The following is a 22,853-nucleotide window of genomic DNA, read 5'->3' on the forward strand; positions in this document are numbered from 1 at the left end:
TTATTTTATTATATTACTTATATGATCAGTTCGGCGAGCCTTTGTATACGTGTTGTTCTTCGATATACCTACCATGCCTTTTCTGACTTCCTTCAATGAAACTATAGGACCTATAGGTATTCACTGTATAACCCCAAAAAATCAATTATTACGATATTATCCTTGTGATTTGTGCTTGAATTTATATGAGTAAGGTTAAGACAGTGACCGTGACAATAAACTTATAAGATAAATTTATTATTTTCCTTACATCTTGTTTGTATTCCGGCAAAATTACCTGACATGGTCGAAGCTCCATCAACAGTTTCAACGTCCTTCCATGAAACACCCAAAGCCAAAGCGTATCTGCTTTTAATTTACTGATCACTGTTTTAGAGCTCTTAGATATGTAGCTCTAGGCTATGTGGTTTACTCTTTTTCAACGTACCTTGAGTGGAATGTCTTTTGTCTTTGATATTTCCTATCAGTGTCTCCTGGCTAACTCTTGTGTCTTTCGATCTCTAATGGACACCAAATACTACACATTCTAGAAAGATGTGCAACTGTAAGTAAATTAGAGGCTTTCGAAATTTGGATCTACCGGAGAATCCTCAAAAATTTCATGGACATCGCATACCTTAACAGAAAAAGAGCTGCATAGAACAGGCAAGGAACGAGAACTTTTTAACACAGTGAAAGTTAGAACAACATCATATCTAGGCCACATACTGAGAAATAATAAGTACCAACATGCTCAACTACTAGTGAAAGGAATGATCTAGGGAAAGAGAGAACTAGGACGAAAAATATTATCGTGGCTAAGAAACATCCAAAATGGACAGGGCTAAGTTTTGAACAGTTAATAAGAACAACTGAAGAAAGAGATGAGTTTGCAATTGTAGTAGCCTACCTGATCATAAATTAACCAAAAGTGATCATAAATTAACCACTAGTCACGATTATATAACATTAAGTATTCATTTTAATTATACGCTGTGAGCTCGTACGTAGAGGGGATATTTAAAAATTCGCGAGCGCCAGTAGTGACAATAAGTCTGTAAACGTTTACTGGAAATTTGACATAAATGTCAAAGTGATTAATTTAAAATTAAAATTATAAACATTAATTGTAAAAAATATTAGTTGGTCAAAGCTGTGGTATATATTTTTACCTTAAATATACTTACGTTTTAAATACTGAATTTAAGTTTTTTAATGTTCCGTAATATGTAATTATAAATTAATCTATTAATCTTAGCGCCATCTACACGATAATTGTGAAAGTATCCGAAAACTTTCTTACTTCGGATACTTTTAGAATACAAGATACAAGGATTGCTTCGGATACAAGAAAATGATTAGCAAAATCTTAAAGAAATCGATTACAATTTAATTACTTTTTTGCGTTGTAAATATTAAAGCGATAACAGTTAAAAAATAAATTTAAAATTACCGGTGAAAGTTGCATTAGTAATCCGCTAGGAGCGACACCAGCGAAGCTCAGAGCGTATAAGTGTAACATACAAATCTATATATCTAATCAGCCTTAAACGCTCATTCCTGGGCATATAAACAGGCCTCCCCTATTGTTAATCTCCATTGGTCTCTATTCTGGACGATCTGCATCCAGTCCTTTACTGCCGTTCTCTTAAGGTCGTCCGTCCATCTCATCTGTGGTCTTCCACTTTTTCTTTTCTGTTCCCATGGTCACCAGTGTAGAATTCGCTTATTCCATATTTCATCTCTTTGCCGCAGAGTGTGACCGGCGAAGTTCCATTTAAATTTTGCAACCCCTCTTGATACATCGTTCACTTTTGTTTTTTCTCTGATCCATAAGTTTCTCTTCCTGTCATTAAGACCGATACCCAGCATCAGTCTTTCCATTGCTCTTTGTGTTTTAGATATCCTGTCGATATTCTCCTTTGTCCATGCTTGTGGGCCATATGTGATAACTAAACTTGTAATATGCACTGGTTGAATACTTTCAAATAAATATATGTAATTAAATTTAAGTAAAATTCTATGGGAATGGGGCTTACAATTTATCTTTAGTATACCAAATGATATAGTATGGAGGATAACACATCTTAAAAATGCTAAAAATTATATAATCCCGGGTGGCCACTTATATTTTCCCCCATTTTAACTGCCTATAACTTCTAAACGCCTCAAGATAGAAATATGCGGTTTTCGCTGAAATGTTTTATTTTAGTAAAAGTTTTGTCTGAAAGGATTGAATTTTTTATATCGCTTTCAAATACGAAAAAAAATTGCGGATTTTTGAAAAAAACGTTGTTGAAAAAAAAGAAAGGTCATTCACCTATCCACCGATATAAAGTTTTTCAAAATCGGTTGATAAAATCACTGAGTAATTAATTTTTAAAATGAGGGGTGCAACGGGGATATTACATACCTAAATAAGATAACTGAGCAAAATGATATTATGTTATGTAGTCTAGGCGCCAGAGGGGTCACCGTGTCATATTCAATTCTGATGGACAAACTCAACGGTTTCTTATGGACTTTTGACTGCTGATTACGAATTTCGAGGGGAGATTTCGATCCGAGTGGTCAAACAATTGTTATAAACAATTTAATTGTTTATAAATTGTTTAGAAGGCTCTGGCTCATAAACTAAAAGAGATAAAAAAATGTTTCAAATAAAATTTGTTCCTTAATAAAAAACGAAGAAAAAACCGTTTACTAAACTTAAATCTAACAATTAGAACTCAAGATATTGTAAAATTAGTGCACAATGCAAATTGCAAATTGCAAAATAAGTATTTTTCGAAGCTTTATCGATCGTAACTCGGCTTCTACGCATGCAAATAAGTCTTAGAAGGCGTCGTTTTAAAGCTTAATTAACAGACTTCTAAACAAAGTTTGTTAAATTACTTGATCTTCATTTGTTTTAAAGTTATACCCGTTTTAAGTTACAATTTTCTTAAAAATATTGTACATTAATTTGTTTATAAGAGTTCCAAGCAAATTTGAGCTATAAACATTTATACTTTAATGAACAATAATGATAGAAAAACTCAAAAGGAACAATTTGAGGTTACGAAAATGTTCATAAGTTTATTTTTGGCCAAGATGTCGATATTTGAATGGCGCGCGCTATGAGGCGCAAGATCGGCTCACCGCGTAAAGGTTCACGCGCTAACTTCTCGATGCAAATTATAATTTCTATGTATACATACGTTATCTTCATTTTTCATTTTTGAAGATCCTAATAAAATTTTATCATATAATTCTTATAATTAAATCATCATACTGTAGCTCGTATCACCTTTCATTATATTTACATTGTCTTCTATTTTTTGCACTAAATGAGAAAAAAAACATTAAAAACTAATATTTCATAAGTATAACTAAAAAGTAAGTTGATATTATTTATTAACTATTTTTACGGGTCTAGGACGTTTCATCGCCGCCGTTTCGATGCCGCCAGTTCGATGCCGATGCCGGCCGATTCATCGCCAGTCAATTAATCGCTATCTGATATAATATTTCCGAATTTTCGACAGTTACAATTATTAGTTATTTTTTAGTATTAATTAGGAATTCTAGGAAATGCGAGATATGACGGCGATGAAATTGACTGGCGATGAACCGGCGGCATCGAAATGGCCGGCGATGAACCGGCGGCATCGAAACGTCCCATTCCGTATTTTTACAACCATTTTTTTCATGCATCTGCAAGTCTGCATAGAGATATACAGGGAATATCAGCTTTTTTTACATCTGCATAAGTTCTTAGCGAAATTTTAACAGTTAAATGGTGGTACAAGTCTGTTCTTGTAGGCAGTAAAACCAAAACTTTTTGAGGCTTCAGAGTCTAGTTATCTATATGATATCCATATAAAGTGGATCTAGTTCTTTTGCAGCATCATCAAGTCCCGTCAATTGTGTGTATGCCGCCACATCATAAATGCTCGTTTTATATGCAATGATAATGCTGCAGAAGAACTCGATCTATTTTTATATGGATATCACATATTGGCTCATTTTTATGCGTAGAAGCCGAGTTACGATCGATAAAGCGTCGAAGAATACATACTTACTTGACTGTGAGCCAATCTTGCGCCTCATAGCGCGCCATTAAAATATCGACATCTTAGCCAAAAATAAACTTACGAACATTTTCGTAAGCTCAAATTGTTCCTTTTGAGTTGTTTTATCATTATTGTTAATTAAAGTATAAATGTTTATAGCTCAAGTTTGCTTGAAACCTTTATAAACAAATTAATGTACAATTTTTTTAAGAAAATTATAAATTCAAACGGGTATAACTTTAAAACAAATGAAGATAAAATAATTTAACAAACTTTGTTTGGAAGCCTCTTAATTAAGTTTTAAAAGGTCACCTTATAAGGCTCATTTGCATGCGTATAAGCCAAGTTATGATCGGTAAAGCTTCGAAAAATACTTATTTTGCAATTTGCAATTTGCATTGTGCACTAATTTTACAATATCTTGAGTTCTAATTGTCGGATTTAAGTTTAGTAAACGGTTTTTTCCTCGTTTTTTATTAGGGAACAAATTTTATTTGAAACATTTTTTTTTGTCTCTTTTAGTTTATGAGCCAGAGCCTTATAAACAATTTATAAACAATTCAATTGTTTATAACAATTTTTTGACCACTCGGATCGAAATCTCCCCTCGAAATTCGTAATCAGCAGCCCAAAATACATAAGAAACCGTTGAGTTTGTCCATCAGAATTGAAAATGACACGGTGACCTCTATTTGGCGCCTAGACTAATGTGATTTCCACATTGCATCTCTCATTTTAAAAATTAATTGCTCAGTCATTTGGCAACCTATTTTAAAAATTTTTATATCGCTGGATAGGTAAATGACCGTTTTTTCAAGATACAAAAAAATATACTGGATGTTTTATTAAAAAAAGTCAACAACGTTTTTTTTTCAAAAATCTGATAACAAACGTATAGAAATATGGTAAGTACCCACAGCTTGGTTAACTGCTCTTATAATACTCATATTTAAAAATATTCTAGTCGCAACATAGGGGGTCCCGTGGGCACTTTTAGGTCGTCGCGATTTGATGGTGGTATTATAGGTTTTTGGGGTCGCTGAATCCAATAGAAGTGGTCTGGAAGCCCAAATGTGGTGCGTTTAATTGTTATTAACAAATTATGGTAAAATTAGGTGTTTTTCAGGAATTATTAGAAGCCCTGTAAATGAATTGATAGTGTTAAGGTCTTCTCTGGTGTATTTTTGGTCGCTGAATCGAATGCGACTAGTCGCGATTACTCAAAAGGTGTTCTTATTTTGTTAATAACAAAATAATTGTTTATTCGCCGAAAAGCTCGAAATGCATTATCTACAGCAAGTTTGTAGTCTTTTTCGTAGTATTTTTATACGCAAAATCGATTGTCACTAGTCGTGATAGCTTAAACCACGTTACGACTTTGTTGTTAATAAATTATTGCAAAAATAGTGGTTTATAGTACGTTTACTCACGGTTTTTGCTCTAAATTAAAAAAAAACCACCTGGAATGATATGAAATTTGGCATGCACGTAGCTAACATGTCAAACAAAACAAGTGATATTGTGCCGATGTGTACTTTTACCCTGGGGGTGAGTTTCACCCCGTTTCGGGAGTGAAAAAAGAAACCTTTAAAATAAGTCCGTAATTTTATAAACTGATTAATTCTAAGCAACTTTTGTTCTATACAGTTTTTTCACCAAGTCAATACTTTTGTCAAAGTTTTTTCACCATGTCAACTTCAAGTGACTCAGAGAGCTATGGAACCAAGAATACTCAGTGATTGCAAGTTCAATGAATAGATAAGAAGACGATCAAAAGTAACAGATGTGATCCAGAAGGTTGTCATGAATGGAAGACAACCAACCGTTGGACAAAGCTAATTCTCCAGTGGCGACCAAGGGCAAGCAAAATAAATAGAGGCAGACCTCAAACAAGATGGACTGATGACAGCAAGCGAATCCGGTCACGAATGGATGCAAAAAACAGCAAACAGATATGAATGGACAACCGAAGGGAGGCTTACATCCTACGATAGATGGAATAGCTATTGATGATGATGATGATGATGATGACGATGATAACAACAATTTAATCAAGTATGTTCTTATTTATATTGTGAAACTCTATTATAGAAATATGATAAAAGACCAGACATTTAAATTTTCAAGTCAATAAATTATTGAGAGCACATTCAACGAGCCACTTATTTTAAAGATATGATTGTGATTTTAAAGTATGCAATATCTGAAACGTTGACATATACTAGACTAGACTTTTATTGAAAACAAATAGATGCAGACAAGAGACATGAAATAAGTATGAAACTAACGATTTTTCGTAAGAAAATGTGTATGAATAACAAGAAAAATTATAGAGTAGTACGAAAATTTCTCTGGGGATAATAAGATGGGAACAACGCAATCCTTGAAGATATTCATAGAGGTTATGACTGCAAAACAAGATTTCAAAAGTAGGTTAAGGAAATGTATATTGGTGATACAAGTAATTTGGTGATAATTTTTAATCAGATTACCACAGCGCTAGTAAGTTGTTACGAGTGTAAGCAGGACAAACATATATTACGATTTCGCAATGCGCGCACCCGCTTTTAGTAAACAGACTGTTTTGACCGTGTGTTGTGCGACAGTCGACAATGGAGCCATTTCTTCTTGAATGTGAGAGACGGTTACAAATTTATTGGAATAATTGCTGTTATCTTTATAAAATTTTATAAAACCATTCAATAAACTAATTATCAATAAAAAAAGTTGCATTGAATTCGTGATTTAGCCAAGGTAAGTCAAATTGTCTAACCACTATCACCAATATATCTTACCGTGTCACCAACTTACCTAACATAAGTTTGTATGTCAATTTGACATTTACTATCATTATTATGTATTCATTTTTTGTTAAATTAACTGTTCTAAACATTTACTTCAAATAATAAGTAACATAACAAAGCAAAACTTATTTCTTGCTTAGTTATCAAATTCCCATATTATTAGTATTTTTCATTTTTATCACCAACATACCATTTCCTTACCCTATGTCATTTTGAACATAAGCGAGCGTGAATTAACATTAAACGTAATAAAACTTAGAGTAAAGTGAAAAACTAGTGTGAAATGGAGTATACTTAAAAATTATTTTTATAAAAAATTTAAATTTTTCAAACGGATTAAAATTTTAGTTGGCTGGTATCTTTCATGGTCTTCTCCAAATCACCAATCTATCTTCTACCGCTGCCGAACTTATTCTGGCCTCTGAGTTTGAGAATGGCAATCTCTTCGTGTACTCAATATCTGTCATCCTAACAATGTATCCTGCCCATTTTTGTTTCTGCACCCTAATAAATTTCACAATATCTAGATCTGTGTATAGCTGCTATAATTCAAAGTTATATCTTCGAAGTCATAGGCTATTTTCATTTACGGCCCCAAAAATCTATCGAAGTATTTTTCTGTCTAAAATATCAAGTAATCTCTCGTCGTTTTGGGATAAAGTACTTACATGTTTCAGCTACATATATCAAAACCGGTCTTATTAAGGTCTTGTAAATATTATTGCATGTTAAACCTGTTTTTTTTTTGAAGTCACGTGTTATAAACTTGACGTGCTGAAGTAGATTGACTTATTCATGATAGCCCAATAAATTATCGTTTTGGAGTGTAATTTTCAGGGGCAACTCCAAATTGTATGAAAATTTGGATTTAGGTTCTACTTACCCTCCACTTCAAAGTTGAATTTGTGCAGTTGGTTGCTTTTACTTGGGAGTAGCATTCAATTCTTCTCGGGGGAAAAAGAGTGTTTAAAGTGAGTCCGGAAATGGAAAAAACTGACTAATTCTAAGCAACTTTTGTTCTATAGAAATTTTTACGTAAGTCAATACTTTTCAAGTTATTTGCGATTGGAAATGCTTATTTTTCGACAAAGAACTACGTTTTCAGACGGTTTTTTGCAAATAACTCAAAAAGTAAATATTTTATCGAAAAGAATATTCTTAGCAAAAGTGTAGCTTATAAAAAAAACTAAATAAATGGTGTATCAGCAAAGTCCACAAAGTGAGTAAAAGCAAAGTTGTAGCCCATGAAAAATACGTTCTTATTCGTCTAATTCCAAATCGAATATTTCAACGTGCCACAAAAGAGTAAATTTGGTACAGTTTGAATTTTGAAACTCTTTTGTGGCGCGTTTACTTCAAATTTAGCAAATATTATGGAAAAATCTTTTATAATAAAACTAGAATTTTGTTTTGCATCAAAATGAAACTACATTTTCGCGCCACGTAATTTTCATATCAGATCTTTTGTAGCTGGAATATTGTATGCGCCACTCATTTTTACGGCGTTTAGCGGTTTTTTATTCTTGTATCAGGAGTTTTTCAAGTTATATACAAATTAAATGTATGAAGTTGAATGCAATTTTTCTCGATTACACGTTAAGCTTTATAAATGGCCACCTTTGTCGCATTATCTCCCAAATGATCTAGTGTCCATCGAATGTACACTAGATTTTTTTTCTAGTCGAAATAGATTGAATAAAAATATTGGGATGGCCGGTAAATGAACTCGGATTGCCCGCTGCAGATCAAATTTAGCGTCGTAACCACTACAACTACATAAACCATTTCGGGAATAATCGTTAATTGCATTATACTTTTGTAGCTTAATAACTTCTAAACGGCTTAACCGATTTTGATCATTAAACATGAGTTTGAAACGTATTGACAAGTAGTATCTGATGCATCTGAGGTCAAGTATGAAAACTAAAGCTGTTACAGAAATTATTGAGCTTGAAAAACCGTTTTTCCCCATAGGAAATAGATTTGATCATACTTATGAAGCGTATAACTTAAAATTTCGAATTTTTCCGGATATGAGGTAAACAACGTTAGATTCGCCTAGAGTCCTTCTACAAACGCTCAGTTATTGGCGCAATTCGTAGGTTGAAATTTTGAGTAATTGTCGAAAAACCAAAATTTTCAAAGTTTAGTTTTTCAATTTTTCGGCTATACTGAGCCGTATGTATATCTGAGCTTGATCGTTTAGGCACCATTTGAAAGCTTAACTCAACCCTATTGATGGTGTGTATTTGCGATTTTCCTGTCTCTCCTTGAACCTAAGATATATACGCCCAAAAAATTTGCCATTTTGTATCTACCTAGCCCTATAGCTGGCTTACGGGTAGTCAGAAGTCAAAAATTACACCGGTTCTGAATCGGCCCTCCACCCTTTTGAAACACAGAAAAAAAAATCAGATCGGTGTAACTTTTCCACATACATACATACATACGACATACATATCCACAAACATTTTTCCCCTTTTTAAATAAAAATTGAGTTCTAATTCTGAGCTCGGTAACTTTTGAACGGTATAACCGATTATCAAAATTAAACATGCGTTGGAAAGTAATGATCTGTGCTATCAGAAGCCGCAAAGGTCGAACTAAAGTTTTTGAAATTTTTGGGAGTTTTGGGGACGAGAACGAAAAACAGACCCTAAATGGGAAGGGCCGTAAAATCCACAGCCTTGGACCAAAATGGAGAAGTAATATATGGATCAACGAGTCTTTTCCTAAACTTTAAGATGGGATTTGTCTCAATTTTCAATTCAGTCAGGTTTAGAAAATCGAAAATTTCGTGTATATATAGTGTCGCATGTAGGGGTGTTGTGCGCCACTAGCGAGAACTGCCGTTCTCTGGTAATTTCAAAATTAGATGTGCGTTGGAAAGGTAATGATCAGTACTATCAGAAGCCGCAAAGGTCGAACTTATATTTTTGAGAACGAGAAAGTAGTTTTGAGAACGAGAAAGAAAAACAGACCCTAAATAGGAATAGACGTAAAATCCACACCCTATGACCAAAATGAAATGTTCACATATGGATGGGCGAGTCTTTTCCTAAACTTTAATTTTTTAATTCAGTCAGATTTAGAAAATCGAAAATTTCGTGTATATATAGTGTCGCATGTAGAGGGGTTGTGCGCCACTAGTGAGAATTGCCGTTTTCTGGGGTCGTCTCGGTCGCATTCTCTCCCAAATGATCTAGTACTTACGACACCAGTGATAAGACAATCCGAGTTCATATCCCAGCCATCCTAATAATTATGTAATTATGGCCGGCAAATGAACTCGGATTGCCCAATCAAACTTAGCATTGTAACCACTACAAGTACATAAACCATGATTGATTAATAACATTGATTTTTTCGATATAAACTAAGTTTCGATAACCAATAAATCGAAAACTATTAATTTTATCAAAAAAATATAAAACATTGTTTGCTTACAATTAATGATTTTACCAACATTTGCGGTCAAAATATAATAAAAAATTTCCACCCTCGAGATGGCGTGACAACCATCCCATGGTAAGAGCGTCTTTCGGCATCATATAGATTTTGATCCTTGTACTATCCACTACTTATTGTCAAATTTTCAAGCAAATCGATCCATTCTGTAAAAATTGCGAAGTGAAAAGTTTCAGTTCCTGGATTAATTATACTTTTGGAGCTCTGCAACTTCTGAACGGCTGAACTGATGTTGATCACTAAACATGAGTTTAAAACGTATTGACAAGTAGTATCTGATGCATCCAAGATCAAGTATGATAACTGAACGTATTACAGGAATTATTGAGCTTGAAAAACGGTTTTCCCATAAGAAATAGATTTGATCATACTTATGAAGCCTATAACTAAAAAATTCGAATTTTCCCAGATATGAAATATACACCGTTAGACGCGTCCTGAGCCCTCCTACAAACGCTCAGTTATTGGTGCAATTCGTAGGTTGAAATTTTGAGTAATTGTCGAAAAACCAAAATTTTCAAAGTTTAATTTTTCAGTTTTTCGGCTATGTTGAGCAGTGTGTATTCTCAGGTTGATCGTTTAAGCACCATTTGAAAGCTTAACTCAACCCTATTGATTTGGTTTATTTGCGATTTTCCTGTCTCTCCTTGAAACTAAGATAGGGTAACGGGTACAGTGATTGGCCACTTAAGGGATTTCAAATTGAATTAAAATTGTAAATTGGTATATTTTAGTGTGAAATATTTTGTAAGGGTTTTTTAAAAACAATGAAACATCAAATTTTATAAAAACTCAGGTTATTTTAGTAAAAATAATAATGTACATAAAAAATTAACACAAATTTAAAAACATACAAAATTACACAGTTATTGGCCATGCAAACATAGTTATTGGCATATAGAATTACAGTTATTGGCCACTCATAAAATTCCTAATTTTCTTTTTTTGTTTGTGCAGTTAGGGCACACAAAACTATTTAGATTTTCAATTTCTTGTTTTTTTAACACAACTACCAATATGGGAGCCTCTGACACAAAATAAACATTTTATTCCAACTTTTGATTTAGAAATATTTTAGGAACAAGAATAGCACAATCCTGTATACAAAAGATTATTATTTACAGATGTTGGTGTTGTCTGATTGTTTCACCATTATATCTGAGAGAATTTGTATTTTTTAATGTTCTGGATATCCCTCTGTTTCGAAAAACAACTTTCTTTTAGCCGACTCACCAGCACGTTTTTCTTTGCTGGTTTCCAAATTTGTACATTTGCTTTGGGAAGTATTCCTCAAATTTGATGAATTCTTATTGTTGGAGACATCAAAAGATACGTTATCAATTGAGGGCAGAATAGCGTTTTCCTCTACAGAATCAGGAACTTGGTTCCGTGGCAGTTCGTGGTTTTCTTTGGCGTTAATCACTTCTGGTATATGTACTCTAACTCCACTTCTTAAAGTAGTGCTTTCAATTGTATGATCAAGAAGTGTGTCTGATTTAAAAGTATTTGTATCTACAATATCACCTGTATTTAGTGTAACATTTTCTTTATTTTTCACAACATTTTAACATTTTTTGCTCTCGGAATTGGCTCTTGTGGCAATTTTTTTTATTACTTTCTTCTTGGTTTCTTTATTTTGTTTACCTTTATTGTTTGCTTTTGCGTCAATTCGCTTTTGTTTTCGTTCTAATTTTATTTTTGCTTGTTCGTCTTTCTCTTCAATTTTACGCCTCTGCATTTTGACGATCTGAAGAAGTGAGCACTAAAGGCAACCGTTCTGTTTGCTTTTTACCCTTTCTTTCTGGGGTTTTTTGGCCAAAAAAGAATTTGTCAATTGAGGTGTCAATTTATTTATATAATGAGTTGTCTTGATTTACTAAAGGCAGATTATCGGATGTCGATTGAATATCTAGTCATTGTATCTTCTGTGACAATAGTATCTTTTTGTTTGGGTTTTCTCGTCTAAACTTTAATACTGCCCGGTTCCAATTTGCCTTTAATGGTTTAAATGCAGCAACATCTGCAGGCTGTATAATTCTGGTCGCATTGGGATATAATGCCACAAAAATAATTTGTAACTTTGAGCATAATTCACTGGTTTGAATGGTAAGTGAGTTTTATGTCAATCAACGAACAAAATGACTGGAAATTTAGTGTTTTTTTGCAACTAGTTACTTATATAAGACTTTTCCTATGTAATAATAGAAGTTTTGATTCTTCATCCATCCCGTATCGCTACAGCCTATGCCCCATTCTCGAGGAACTGAATTTATAACATTGCTAGGAAGTCGTTTGTATGGGTAAATAATCATCGGTGCTGTTATTTCTTCAGATGCTGCAAACCTAAACATAACCGTCAAATTAACTTTGGAGTGATGTTCTATTTGATATACATTTTTGCTTCCCGTTACAGCCAACACTCGTTTATTTTTGGGACACAAGAGAAAGCAGGTTTCATCCACATTAAAAACACGTGAAGGGTCTTGAAAAATATCAATGTAACGTTTACGGTGTAAATATTCTTGAACACCGGTGAACCATTTTCTTATATATTTTTCAGACACAACTGAACTTGCTGCTGTTACCGCTTCTGGAGTTCGCTCGCTTAAATCTGGATCTCTCTTTAAAAAGGATCTATACCAACCTCTTCCGGGCCGACTGTCAGTAAAAGGATTAGCACGTGGATTTGCATAAAGAAAACCTTTAACCGAGTCTTTTATATTTTCCACTCTTACTGGAAAACCTTTGTCTTGGCATGTTACGATCCAATTCTTTAAACGATTCTCTTCCTCCAAAGAAAGAATAGGATTGGGACCAAGGGTAGTTTTTTCATTAAATTTTTCGCTTGCTCTAAACTGCAGTGTTGCTCTTGGCACATTAAATTGTTCAGCGGCTTTCCGTTGGCTCATGCCATTTTCTATGGCCTGAAAAGCAGACTGAAGATCTTGTTCTGTATATTTTTTGTGATACGTTTTATCTTTCCGGATATTTGGCATTTTTTATTCTAAAAATAAAAATCATTTAATAGTATCTAATAATGTTATCTACAATACGGGCGTTTCAAATTTTATTCAGATTGCCCGCATTGGCATTAATTTTATAACAACTAAAATAATTATAATTTTATAAAAACGAATCCGGACAAAAAATATATTCTTATTACACATTACAGTTATTGGCCACCCTGTGGTTTGGTGATTGGCAGTCGGCCAACCACTAGTTATTGCCATAAAAAAATAAGAAAAAATGCTTGAAATATGTTGTGTTGGGCCAAACTAAGCTAAAAGGGCCTAAATTATAATAAATATTTTAATTGAAAGTAGGTACAGTAATTGGCCGGCAGGCCAATCATTATAATGCGGACATATTTAAGATACAGTGCTTGGCCACTAAAATTTACCGCCAAAAAATTATAACCTTACTATTAAAACCACCGATAACGTAAGATGTACCCCACTAAATCATCACAAAACATTAATATAAGCAGATACACAATATTATTAGCCAAGATAACTCACCTCATGAATGGCCTTCCTTAACAAATTCTTTAAAAAACTCTTCAAACTGGATGCATCTGTTAAGCTTCGAACAACATACTCTGTCACAACTAGACAATATTAACTGAGAGAGATAATGGCTAGACCAAATATATAGCAATGTTGCCGAATTGCAATGAAAATACATTTATTTCCTTATACTTTCTAAAAATCTTAATATTTCGGATTTTTGTGAAAGCGGCCAATCACTAGTGACCGGCCAACAACTGTACCCGTTACCCTATATACGCCCAAAAAATATGCTATTTTGTATCTACCTAGTCGTCTAGCTGGCTTACGGGTAGTCAGAAGTCAAAAATTAGACCGGTTCTAAATCGGCCGTCACACCCGCTTGAAACACAGAAAAAAAATTCAGATCGGTGTAACTTTTCCACACACATACATACATACATACAAACATTTTCCCTTTTTTAAATAAAAATTGAGTCATACTTCTGAGCTCGATAACTTTTGAATGGTGTAACCGATTTTCAAAATTAAACAAGCGTTGGAAAGGTAATGATCTGTACTATCAGAAGCCGCAAAGATCGGGCTTAAGTTTTTGAAATTTTTGGGAGTTTTGGGGACGAGAACGAAAAACAGACTCTAAATGGGAAGGGCCGTAAAATCCACACCCTTGGACCAAAATGGAGATGTAACTTATGGATGGACGAGTCTTTTCCTATACTTTAAGATGGGATTTGGCCCAATTTTCAATTCAATCAGGTTTAGAAAATCGAAAATTTCGTTTATATATTATAGTGTCGCTTGTAGGGGTGTTGTGCGCCACTGGTGAGAACTACCGTTCTCTGTGGATAGGAAGAAAATCAATAATTTTACAATTAATTGGTTATAGTAGGTTTAAAAAAAAAAAAAAAAAAAAAAAAAAAGACTGGAGGCTAAGTTAGACTTCTATCAACCTAGAGAACAAGCTGGATTTAGATCTGGATATAGCACTAACGACCACTTACTGGTAATAAAAAATCTAATAGAGAAGTCTGCGGAATACAACAAACCATTGGCACTGATATTCGTGGACTACGAGAAAGCATTTGATACCATAAGCCAGCAGAAAATGTTAAAAGCATTGACAGAATGCCGAATAGACCATCGCTACATTAACATGATCAAATATATCTACCAAACGGCAACGGCTAGCGTAAGACTGTCTGAACAACAAACAAATACATTCTGTATACAGCGAGGAGTACGGCAGGGAGACACCATCTCACCAAAGCTGTTCACAACCCTTTTAGAACACACATTTAAGAAGGCAGATCTAAACGAATATGGTATCAATATAAATGGAGAGAAGCTCAGTCATTTGAGATTCGCAGATGACATTGTCCTTATAGCCGATCGTATGGATGATGCAATAATAATGTTGAACAAATTATATTACGCTTCCTTAGAGGTCGGACTAAAGATTAATATCAACAAGACGCAAATAATGACTAATCTGGTGCTAAATCGTAATATTGTTGTTGATGGAATGGATATTGAGCAGACTGCATCTTATAAGTACTTAGGACATGAAATTCGGTTGGGACGAGATAACCAGACGTGCGAACTCCCACGTCGCATAGGATTAGCCTGGGCAGCGTTTGGTAAACTTAACTATGTATTTAAATCGGACTTGCCCATATGCCTCAAAAGGAAAATCTTTGACCAATGTGTGTTGCCTGTACTCACTTATGGAGCCGAAACATTAACACTAACAAAAAAGGTAGTGAACAAGATTCGCGTAACTCAGAGGGCTATGGAGCGCCAGATGTTGGGTGTCTCCCTGAGAGACCGAATCCCAAACGAAGAAATACGCCGTAGTACAAAAACAACAGACGCTGTCGAAAAAATCGCGTCGCTTAAGTGGAATTGGGCAGGACACGTCGCCAGATTGCCAGACAACCGATGGACAAAACGTATTGTCGAGTGGAGGCCGCGAGAAGAAGCACTACGGAGCAGAGGACGCCCACTAACCAGATGGGCCGATGATTTGAAACATGTTGTCGGTAACTGGATGCAAGCCGCACAAAATAGAGATGAATGGAAAGAGCTGAGGGAGACCTATGTCCAGCAGTGGACGCGTACGGGTTGATGATGATGATGATGAGTAGGGATTGAACCTATTATACAGGGTGTCCAGAAACTCTTCTAACAGTCGAAGCCCGGAGAATCCTCAGATAATTTTAAGAAAATTTAACTCAATTCACCTCGTCCGAAAATGCTTCCCAAGGAAGCTAGAGCTCTTTAAAGATGACGTATTCTAATTAGTTTTTTTAATAGCTCCAGAACACTTCTATTTAGAAAAACGAAAACTGGTACATCTATTTATCTTCCAGAGATAAATCGATTCCATCATTTGTCAATTTTTAGTACCGGTCATAGGCGTCCGTTTAGGGTAGGGAAACGGATATTTTATCCCACAACTTTTCTGTGTCTAACTTTTAAGCATTTTTGACACTGGATTATTAAACTATGGGGTATTCTTGTACTAAAAGGTTCTCTTGCTTTAAGTCGGTAGGATACGCCGTGTTCTAGAAAAATCGATTGGAAAAATTTTTCGGTTTTTGAATTTGAAAAAAAAAAAATAAAAAAAAACTATTTAGAAAAACGAAAACTGGTACGTTTATTTCTCTTCCGTAGATAAATATTTTATCAATTGTGAATTTATAGTATCGGTCATAGGCGTCCGTCTTGGGTAGATCAATGAAATCTCATAACTTGCTTTAATTTTTAAGCATTTTTTTTTGACAGTAGTAGAGTATTAAATTATGAGATATTCTAGTACTAAAAGTTACTCTTGCTTTAAGAGGATCGGTACGTTTTTTCGGCTGCAATGCTATTCAAATGGGGATTCATTTTTTTCGAATCCTGAGAAAACTAATAAGTATTTTTAAAAAATTTAAACGCAGAATGAAAGATTACGTTATTAGCGAGGGCCGAAAGTCCCCGAGAACTTCTATAATGTTTATTTTAATAAGTTACAGGGGTGAAAAACTAAGAGAAAATTTAGTGTTATTTTTAATTTCAAATATCTCATTCAAAATAAACTTTTTATTTATTCTAAGGAACTTTCGGCCCTCGGTAATAATTTAACCTCGGTAATAATTTAGTCTTTCATTCTGCGTTTAGATTTTTCAAAAGTATTTATTGGTTTTTTCAGGATTCGAAAAAAATAAACACAATGTCCGTGGTAATATTTTCCAAATCTATCTTTGTCATACAACGCACTTAGTCGAATAGAATATTGTCAGTCAGACACTGACAATCAGTGACAATTTTAAATAATTATTTGACATGAATCGGGAATATTTTTAGTTGTTGATTAAATAATATTGATATATTTGATAAATAATTGATTTAAGAGGTGAACTTTATAAAAAGTTATTTATTGTGTATTATTTATGGAAGATAGAAGCAGAGAATACATCAAGATATATTCTGTGATCCAAGTATTTTGTTGTTCAAGATGTTCAAAATTTTAAGCGTTCCATAGTAACAATATATTATTAAAAAATCACTTTAACACTTTTCCTCTTTTCTCGATTGAGTATTAGTTTTTGTTGTAGGTACATATAAATTATTACAATCACTGAATACATAGCTAGTGAAAAAATTATCACATTTATTAACTGAATTAATAATTTGCAATTATACAAAAAATAACATTTTTCCAAGAACATTCAAAAGCCATCTCTTTAAGCTAGTTATGACATTGTCAAGTAGAATGACATTCTAGTAATATGTACATATCCATACCAGTGTGAATTTTACTACACGTAATTTGCCATGTAAAGACAGAAAAAGTAGGGATAGCCGTAAAATATTTGCGAATTATGTACCCATAGCCTTAAGTCGGTAAATACACCGGTTTTTTTATTTTTTTTTCAAATTTTTCTTAAATTCAAAATACGAAAAATTTTGGCAGGACCCAGAAACTCATGAAAATTTCATTATTTTCCTTACATGTTTGTATACATATATACTCCGTTAGCCCGTTTCCAACCCTCCTGCCCTCATAAAATCCATAGTATCCTGTCATTCTACGGATATGGCAAGACTTAAAAATTCATCGCAAAACCCTATTTTTATTTTTTGAGAAAATCTAATTTTTACAGGAAAATGTCACAGGAAATTTGTGGATATTTCCACAAATTGTAAGTACCTCGTCTATCCTTCCACTATTGCAAAGGGCAGGACTTAGAAAATCGTGGCTGAACTTCTGTATAATATCTCCCGGTCTAAATGGGGTAGCAACGAGAGAGATGATTTTTTGTTGAAACCAAAATTCTACTAATGGTTTATGATTTATCGTTTTTATTTAAGTTACGAAACATGTAAATATTGGTATTAATATGGATTTAGCATATTTATTCTAGAAATCCAAAAAAGTTGTATTTTTTAAGGAGATAACGTTAACACTTTTATAAATAGAGAAGTAAAACCCTTTTATTAAAATTAAGTTCTGCGTGTTATTTTTTTCATTAAAACAAAATGAAATTAGACACTTTATCGAAAATATTATGCTAGATTCCAATTTTTAGATCAAAATCGCTAAAAAAGAAAAAATCGTAAAAACAAAATATTCATTTCGATTAAAGGCTGCATAATTGAAATACCAGATAGGTACATACTTTAAATACGATATTGTATATACTTATATACAGTGATCACGTAAAGATAGGAATAAATTAATTTTTGCGTAAATGGACAAATTTGGAAATAAATCCTGAAACAAAAGATTTTTTGGCATATACCAGTATCATCATACTAGTAACGTCATCCATCCGGGCGTGATGACGTAATCGATGATTTTTTAAATAAAAATAGGAGTCGTGTGATAGCTCATTTGAAAGCTTATTAAATTCTATGTTCAATAATATGAACATTAACATATTCATTTATACAGGGTATCTAAAATTTTTTTTGAATCAAATATTAATTGAGACAAAAAGAATAATGTATGTAATTTATTTAATTCAAACTACATCTTACTGCTGTCAGAAAAGAGGAAGAAATGTTTATTTGACAAATAATAGTTATTTATGTATCAAGTCAGTAAAGAGTTTTTACTGACGTGGTGCATACAAAATTTTATCGCCAACTATTTAATATTGGTTTTAACACTTACAATTTTCAATTTAAGGATTTTCTAAATTTTAGACGCAATGAAAATTTCATGACAGTGATGACAAATGACTTTTGCATGATAGCCGCTTTCGATTTTTAATCGATAGTTATCAATATTGAATAATTACTAAATCGGTAAAGTTTTGATTTATTTTATATGAATATAATTACAAAATACTACAGAATTTCACTTTTTGGTATAAATTTAATTAACAGTGTCGTAAATTTTGTACAATATTTTTAATAAATAAAGTAAATAAATTGTAAGTTAACTCAAATAATCAATTACTGCCATCGACCACTTACATTCAATCTCGATTAATCGCGGCAGGTAAAGTACAATTCGTCTTTCAGTACAATAAAATGTTACTTTACTGCCGCAAATGGCGTCAAATGAGTACAATATTGAGTGACTTTAGTGACGATAATTGGCGATAAATACTGTTTTACGCTTAAATTCAATGTTACAGTTACAGTTGCCACCCACCTGCCTCTTGGCAGTTTGAACATTTAATTTAGGCGACAAGCAATGTTTATTTTTCAAATAAACATTTTTTCCTGTTTTCTGATATGCTATTTTGAATTAAATAAATTACATACATTCTTCTTTTGTCTCAATTAATATTTAACTCAAATTACTTTTGGATACCCTGTATAAATAACTATGTTAATGTTTATATTACTGAATAGAGAATTGAATAACCTTTCAAATAAGCTATCGACACCACGACCCTATTCTCATTTAAAAAAATCATCGATTACGTCATCACGCACAGATGGATGACGTCATTAGTATGATATATACACCAAAAAATCGTAATTTAAAAATAAAAATCGACCTTTTTCGGGATTTATTTCTAAAATCGTCCATTCATGACAAAATGAATTTATTCCAACCTTTACGTGCTCACTGTATATTTTCTAAAAAATTTTGATTGGCGCCCACATCTACATATTTGCTCTTTGTATTATGATAACATCATCGAAGAACGTAAAGTATTCACGTTAATTTTTATTGGGTGTTACATTGTCCTAAACAAGTTTTGTCAATTTGAACAATTTAAAGGAACAATCATGAGATCTGATTGTTTTATTAAACGTAGGTGTTAGTCAGTTCTTATCTTCTTCTTACTAATTTGATATGATGTTTGCTAAAAAATGACGCCGCTAATGAATGTGTTAATAACGTTTTTTCTACGCCCATATGCCTGCTATCAAATTGTGCAAATTAATATTGCCCATTCTATTTTCGCTGCAAAAGAGTCGTTCATATAGCTACCCATATTATTTCTTCTTTTCCTTTCAATAACGCTACTATGGTAAAACTCCCAGATATTTTATTGATTCAAGTTAAATTCGATTTTGAAAAACTGATCCGCATCTAACTGCTGAACTTTTGCTCCCCATAATCCGAGAGGTGTGGGAAATAAACCGCATTCCAGCAGGCTGGAAAAAAAGGGCAACCTCACACTATGCAAAAATTGAAGAGGAATAACCTTTTGTTTACCGCCATAAATAAAATAAAATTTTCACGACCACCATACTGAAAAGATTAACAAACAAAATTTAATTTCGAGCTAATTAAGTTGGCTTTAAAGCAGAATTCTTCTGCATAGATTCTGCATCAATTTTGTGAGGGTAATAATGGAACAGTCGGTTGAATGAAACACTTATACATGGTTTTTGTCGATTTCGAGCGTGTTTTGACAGCTTATGTCATGCTGTTCTATGGAAAATTTTAGAGCTAAAAGACATCCAGCAAAAAATAATTTCCATTTTAAAGTGACTTCTTCTAAAAGTGCCTATCTTCTGGAGATGTTGGCGACCACATTGACCCATCTTATTCTATTTACGGCAGCTCGAAATAGATCAGTTGACGTTAGACCAGTCCACTTCCTAAGATTGGCCAGCCAGGATGTACGTCTACGTCCAGGGCCTCTCCTGCCCTCAATCTTGCCTTGTAGAATCAACTGCAGCAGTCGGTATTTTTCATTACGCATAATGTGGCCGAAGTAAGCCAATTTTCTGTTCTTTACGGTGTTAATTATTTCTTTGTCTTTTCCTAGCCTCTGGAGAATAGTTATATTATTTGTGTGGTGTATATATGAGACCCTCAACATACGTCGGTAGCACCACATTTCAAACGCCTCTAACCGTTTTATGGCATTTTCTGTCAGGCTCCAGCTTTCAACTCCGTATAGGAGGACACTAAAGACGTAACATCTAAGAATTCTTATGCGTATATTGATACTTAAAGACAAGTTGCAGAGAATTTTCTTAAGACTGTTAAAAGAGCTTCTGGCTTTTTCAATACGAGTTTTTATTTCGTAGCTATGATCCCAAGTATCCTTAATGTTGCAGCCCAGGTAGCATATTTTCTGTACTCTCTCTAGAGGTGTATTGTTTACTGTAATTTGGGCGTTTATGTTGGTGTTTTTACTAATGATCATTATTTTTGTCTTCTTACAGTTTAGTTTTAGGCCGTATTTGTTACATGCTTCTACAACATTATCCATGATCCTTTGGAGCCCCTGCGCACTATCTGCCAGCAATACTGTATCGTCTGCATATCTAATATTATTTATAAGTTGTCCATTTACTGCAATACCATCTTCTGATTCGTCCAAGGCCTCTCTAAAGATGTTTTCAGAGTATATGTTAAATAATGTTGGTGACAGTATGCAACCCTGTCTGACTCCTTTTTCAACCGTGAAGATTTCGGACAGTTCATTTTCGAATCGAACTGTTGCTTTTTGTTGGAGATATAAGTTTGAAACGAGTCTTATATCCTTACCATCGAGTCCTGATGTTTTTAGGATATCGATTAGTTTTCCATGTGGGACTTTATCAAATGCCTTCTCGAAATCTATGAAACATGCATACACATCGCAATTGACATCCCTGGCTCTCTGTATTAGAACTTGCAAGCTGAAAAGTGCTTCCCTCGTTCCGAGTCCTGATCTGAATCCAAATTGAACTTCACTCAGCTGTTCTTCTAATTTGGTGTATATGCGCGAGTGAATGATAGTAAGGAGTACTTTAAGTACATGGCTCATCAAACTAATTAATCTATGTTCTTCACATTTTCTAGCGTTGGCTTTTTTGGGAAGTGGAATGAATATTGATTGATAGTAGCTAGTCTTTTGGTAAGTAACCAGTCTCGTATATGTTGTTGAATAACTTCGTAAGAGCTGTAATTTGTTGTGCCTCTAATAGCTTTAAAATTTCACCATGCACCTCATCAGGTCCTGGTGATTTCCCATCTTTAATCCGCTTAATGGCCATAGTTACTTCTTCGTTTGTTATTTCTGGGCCATAGAGATTGTCTATTTCATACGGACTTCGTGCAGCATCTTCGAATAATTCTTGCATATATTCTTTCCATCTTCTTAATTTATCTTCAATTGTAGTCAAAATTTGACCTTCGACGTCTACGACTATATTGCGTTGTTTTCTGATGTTCTGTACTTCTTTAATCTTTTTGTGCATATGGAAATCGTCATGTTTGCGTTGTAGTGTTTCAATTTCTGTACATTTCTCCATCAGCCATGCTTCTTTTGCCCCTTTTATTTCTCTTAGTATACTCTTATGCAACTTTTTGTATTCATTGTCATTTCTACCTTTTAATTTCCTTCGCTCTTCCATCATCTGCAATATTTTATCTGTCATCCATTCTTGCTTCTTTTCTCTTTTTGATTTAAGATATTCATGCGAAAGTGTGTTGATAGATGTCTTCATTTCGTTCCATTGTTCTTCTACGCCACTAGGAGCGTCTTCAACTATTTTCGCAAAATTCTTATTAATCTCTGTTTTTACTTTTTCCTGGATGCTATTTTCTTTCAGTAGTTTTATATCTATCTTGGGTCTTACTTTCTTTTGAA

The 22,853-nt window shown here is 33.6% G+C and overlaps 1 protein-coding gene across 2 annotated transcripts in view; it reads left to right on the forward strand.

Moving 5' to 3' along the window:
* The window catches only part of LOC114343216 (ethanolamine kinase), a 171,569-nt gene that overhangs the window by 8,013 nt on the left and 140,703 nt on the right, over positions 1–22,853 (forward strand). The window contains exon 1 of one of the 2 annotated variants that reach the window (XM_050654282.1): positions 6,770–6,788. The exons of the other annotated variant lie outside the window; for it this stretch is intronic. The gene's annotated coding sequence lies outside the window, so the exon portion shown is untranslated. Of the gene's footprint in view, positions 1–6,769; positions 6,789–22,853 lie in introns of those variants that run through there. 2 annotated transcript variants of the gene reach the window in all.

This window comes from Diabrotica virgifera, chromosome 6 (genome assembly GCF_917563875.1).
Source record: "Diabrotica virgifera virgifera chromosome 6, PGI_DIABVI_V3a".
NCBI lineage: Eukaryota > Metazoa > Arthropoda > Insecta > Coleoptera > Chrysomelidae > Diabrotica > Diabrotica virgifera.